Consider the following 5,663-nt stretch of genomic DNA (forward strand, 5'->3'; position numbering starts at 1 on the left):
GATGGGCACTTAGGTTGTTTCCAACTCCTTGCTATTGTGAACAAAGCTGCAATAAACATGGGTGTGCATATATCTGCTTGGATGTCAGCTATGGTCTCTTTGGGGTATATTCCCAGCAGTGGAATTGCTGGGTCAAATGGTATCTCTATTTGCAACTTTTTGAGAAAGCGCCATACCACCTTTTACAGTGGTTGCACCATTTTACACTCCCACCAACAGTGAATAAGGGTTCCCATTTCTCCACAACCTCACCAGCATTTGTTGCTTGCTGTTCTGTTAAATTTTGCTATTCTGACTGGAGTGAGATGATATCTTATAGTTGTTTTGATTTGCATCTCTCTTAGACTTAGGGATTTTGAACATTTCTTCATGTGCTTGTTGGCCATCTGAATTTCGTTTTCTATGAAGTGCCTGTTCATATCCTGTGCTCATTTTTCTATTGGATTATTTACCTTTATCTTGTTGTGGTGCTCAAATATTTTATAAATTTTGGATATAAGTCCTTTAGCTGATATGTTATTACCTAATACTTTTTCCCCAGTTGGTGGCTCCCTTTTTACCCTGTTGGAGAAGTTTTCGGATTTGCATCGGGATTAATTCTTAGAAGATCCCATTCATCTACTTTATCTTCTCTTGGTTGTAAGTTTTTCATAATACTTAGAAGGCTGTTTATGTTGTGGATTAGGACTTCTAGCATCGTTCCTAGCTTTTCTTTAGTGAAATTTATATTCTTTGGTTTTAGTCCTAGGCCCATGATCCAACTTGAATTGGGTTTTGTGTATGGAGTGAGGTGTGGGTCTTGCTTGAGTCTTTTGCAGATATTTTTCCAATTATGCCAACACCATTTGTTAAAAAGGCTGTTGTTTCCGCACTTAACTGATTTCATCTCCTTGTCAAAAATCAGTTGACCATTCAAGTAATTTTCTTGACCATCTGTGAATAGTGGTTTGACCAAGAGAATATGCAGCCAGAACCAATAAGAGAAAAGGAAACTTCTTTCTTTTTCTGTGAAACTTATTAAAATAGTTGTGGATGAAAGATTTCTAGATAGAACCGGAAAAAAAGAGCAAAGTGGCTCTGCAAAAGTGGTAGGCTCATTAGTTCTCTTTCTTTCCTATTTCTTAAATATCTTATATGTGTGCAAAGGTGCATTTTCTAGCCAAGTAATCTCCTACTTTCAATCTTCTGAGTTTTTAAGCATTCAAGCGAAAAGCTAAAACTGAGAATGTAGATTGTTTCTTTTCCATAAATCAAGCTGTTCTTCCTTGAACCTCATAGGAGTGAAGAGTTCATGCCCTTTCAAGGTTGAAACCCATCACTGTTGCATCTATAGCCACTGATGACTCTGCAGACCATGTTTCCCAGGGTTCCTTGCCAATGAGCTGTGGCTTGGTTCAGGCAATGAGAAACATCATAGGCAGGAGAAGGGAGGCAAAGCTAGAGTGTTGTTTTCTCTTTCCACATAGATAACAATTTATGTTATGTTTTATGTTATGTTAACTATTTAGTCGTTATGTGGCATTGTCCACACAAATTGCAGTACTAATTCAAAGATGGTGCCTCTCTGGTGGTAAGAATCCATCAGTGGCTCCAAGGGAGAAAAGATGGGGTGTCTCATCCCATTTGGGGTTTATAGCCTCAAAAAAAATCCCGCTGGTGGGTAAGTTATGAATAGGTTTAGACTTACAGCAATAAGTTGCTGTAGTTAAGTATCTCTTCTCTATGGGGCTGGCTACCTTCTCAATAGCCCTTCTCTGAGCTCCCAGCTCCCCTCAGGCTCTGTAACAACTTTCCCTGATATTTCCCCAGTATTTGGGGTGATAGCAGCTTCCTGCGGTTGTTCATGTCTGGTTTATTTCATCTTTCTCTGTTTAGACTCTCATCTCTTCTACCTACATCATAATTCATTCCTTATATTAAATTAAGTTCTTTCTATTTGTTTAGAATGGTTTCTCTTTTCCAGATTTGTCCTTGACATCCAGTTTTAGATATTTTTTTCCCCTGGAAAATTTTGTGGAACACAAATACGAATTAAAGCATTATTCAGATCATCTCACCAATAATGAAAATTAATAATAAAATTAAAGCAATGATAGTAACAAGTCTCACAATTGTTGTGATATTTGTGTAAATCATGTAAAGTCAGCATGAAACTAAGCTTGTTGGTGATCTTTATTGTCGGGGGAGGGTTTCCAAAAGAGATCCAGGGGCCTCTATGAGTAAAAACTAGAAAGTTCTGGCTCAGAAATACAAGAAAGACACCAATACCAGGTGAGAGCAAGAGAAATAAACTGAGGTTTATTAGACATTCGTAACAGACTATAAATGGGTCAGGACAGACTGACTCAGATTTTATCTTACAAAAGGTTTTATATATATTTTTTTGGTGGTGGGGTTTTTAAACAGCTGATAGTGCAATTCTTCTAATGGATGTATGGTGACTTTGGCCATCTTGTTTATCTTTTCCTTGAGTCTGTTGTTTTGCCACATTCCTTGAGAGACTGTTTTTATTGTTATATAGTCGCATTCCTTGAGGGTCTGGTTTCTATTGTTATATTGCCACATTCCTTGAGGGTCAGTTTCTATTGTTATATTGCCACAGTCTTTGTCAAAACCAGTTCTGATTGATCTCCTTTGTCAGAGGTCCTTTGCCATTCCCTGTCAGTTATGAACTCAATGTCAATTGCTGTTGAGTCAGAAATGACTCAGAACTGAATCTCCACTGGGTTTCTGAGACTATGCATTTCATTGAAAGAGATTGTCTTTCTTCTTGGGGAAGCAATAGTGGATTTGAACAATTAGAGAAGCACAGTTATCTGGGTTAGCAGCACAGTTTTTTGGTTTTGTTTTTTTTTTTAATTAAATTTTTATTTTATGCTGATTTACTGACAAAGCTGTAGACATTCTTTTTTTCACAGGATCTTTCCCATTCCCTTTACCCACTCCTCCCCCCACTCATCAAGTTGTGCTAGTGTTACCCTATGATTAACTACCACCCCACCCCGCCCCACCCCACCCATCCTCACCCTCTGCTCTCCCCTCCCCCCTTGGATCCTCCTACATGATCTACAATAATGGTCTTATAGACAGTATTTGTCCTTGTGGGACTGAGTTAGTTCACTCAGCATACAGCTGTCCAGTCCCTCCATAGTTAGGCAATAATTTACAAAACCATTGCTCCTGTGTGTTGCCTAATATTCCATTGTGTGCATGTACTAAAATTTCTTAATCCATTCGATTGTGGTTGAACATTTGGGTGTTTCCATGTTCTTGCAATGGTGACTAACACTGTTACGAACATCGATGTACAAGTCTTCCTTTGTGTGTCAGTTCTCATTCTCTTGGGGTATATTCCAAGCAATGGAATAGTTGGGTCTTATGGAATTTCTATGTTCAGCTTTCTGAGGAAGAGCCAAACTACCTTTCAGAGTGGTTGTACCATTTTACAATCCCACCAACAATGTCCTCTCCAACATTTATTACTTGCTGTCCTGTTACACTTTGCCACGGCTACTGGAGTTAGATGGTATCTCATTGTGGTTTTTATTTTGCATCTCTCTTATTGCCAGTGATTTTGAACATTTCTTCATGTGTCTGTAGCAGCACAAGTTCTATTTAATTTCCTCAAACGTTTCCTTGTTGTTGTTATTTTTAGGTGCTGTCCGGTCGACTATAAAATAGCAACCCTATTAACCACCTCACCCTGTCATGTGCTATACTCATGATAGCAAATAAACTCTGTTGTTACAGTTACTGTGTCAATCTATGTCATTGAGAGTTTTCCTCCCTCTGATTTTTTTTACCTTTCTCAGTACGATGTCTTTTTGCACATACTCAAATTATGTGAGATGATGTTTCACTATCATTGCTTCTAAGGTTGCACTTTCTCCAAGACAGACTTGTTCTTTTGACAATCTATAGGGTATTTTATATTCTTGGCCAATACTACAAATCAAAGGTATTCATTCTTCTTCTGTCATCTTTATTCATTGTCCAACTTTCAGACACATAGGAAGCAAGTGAAGAGTCTCATAGGTAAATATTATTATTATTTCCATTTTCCAGATGAGAAGATTGAGGTTTGGAGAATATGACTCAAATATGGCCACATGGGTAATAAACAGCTGCCATCCAACAGATCGAACTCCTGTGTGTCAAGAGTAAAATTGCTGCACTCCATTTGGTTCTGAAGGGCTGGATTGGGGGAAGTAGACTGCTAGGGCAAAAGCTTTTCTCTGTCTGCATCAATATGGAATACTCTACTCTGAGGAGCTCTGATGGCTTAGGGATAAAGAGTTGTTCTGCCAACATAAAGGCATGTGATTAGAATCCTTCAGCTGGTCCCTGGCATAAAAATGGGCAATCTTTTCCCATGTAGTAACAGCTTCTCTGGAAGGCCAGCTTAGTCGGTTCTGACTTGAAGGTGTATAAAAACCTCAAAACTACTTTGAGGAAGAAGCTCTTCTCCCATTGTATTTGAAGTATCTTCTAACCTGAGAGACTTATCTTCTGGCAGTATATCCAGCAGTGTCCACAGAGTTTTCGAAGGTCTGTTATTTCAGATGGGCATTCTTATCTTTTAGTCTTTGTCTGGAAGCTTTCATGGAAAACCTGTGCACCACGGGTGAGCTTGCTGGTGTCTAGATTCTGGTACCATATCTTCCAGCATCACCATAACGCATGAGCAAATTGACAGGCAAGAGATTATTGCAGGATTTAAAATTTAAAAAAGGTACATCAGGGCTGTATCCTTTCTCTGTACTCATTCAATCTGTGTGCTGGGCAAATCATTCAAGACACTGGATCATATGAAGAAGAATGTGGAGGAAGACTCGTCAACAACCTGCATTATGCAGATGGCGCAACCTTGCTTGCAGAAAGTGAAGAAGGCTTTGAGGACTAACTTCAAAAGATCAAAGACTAAAGCTTTCAATATGAGTTACATCTCAACACCAAGAAATAAAAAATCTTTACTACTGAATCAATAAGCAAAAATCATGACAGCTGGAATAAAGAAAGAAGTTACCGAGGACTTAACTGTACTTGGATCCACAATTAACACCAATAGTAGCAGCAGCAATTAAAACAAAATTAAAAGGTGGGTCACTTGGAGAAATTGGCTGTCAAGGAACTCTCCAAAGTTCTAATGCTGTCAAGGACCTCTCCAAAGTGTAAGGATTTCAGTGTAAGGACCAAGGTGCGCCTGACCCAAACCGTGGTATTTTCAGTTGCTTCCTGTGCATCTGAAAGTTAAGACAGTGACTAAAGATGACTAAAGAAGGGTCATTACCTTTGAATGGTGTTGGCCAAGAGTATTGAATTCTCCACGGACTGACACAAGAACAAGCAAGCCTGTCATGAATAAGTGCAGCCAGAGTGTTCCCCAGAGGTGAACTGGGTGAAACTTTGTCTCACTTACCTTGGATATATTTTAGGGGAGACCAGTCAATGAGGTAAATGGCACAATTACTATAATGGGCTTGAGCAGGGCAGAGACTGTGAGGATGGCACAGAGCATGACAAGGTTCATATCTGTTGTTCACAGGGTCACTATGAGTCATATTTGCCTTAATGACACCTAACAACAGTATGTTGTCAGGCAGCTATTTCTTCTGAAGTATTTGTGGGTAGATTCAAAGCTCCAACTTTTGGATTAATACCTG

The sequence above is a fragment of the Elephantulus edwardii genome, unplaced genomic scaffold (genome assembly GCF_000299155.1).
Source record: "Elephantulus edwardii isolate Elephantulus edwardi_28Jun2011 unplaced genomic scaffold, EleEdw1.0 scaffold00075, whole genome shotgun sequence".
Classification (NCBI taxonomy): domain Eukaryota; kingdom Metazoa; phylum Chordata; class Mammalia; order Macroscelidea; family Macroscelididae; genus Elephantulus; species Elephantulus edwardii.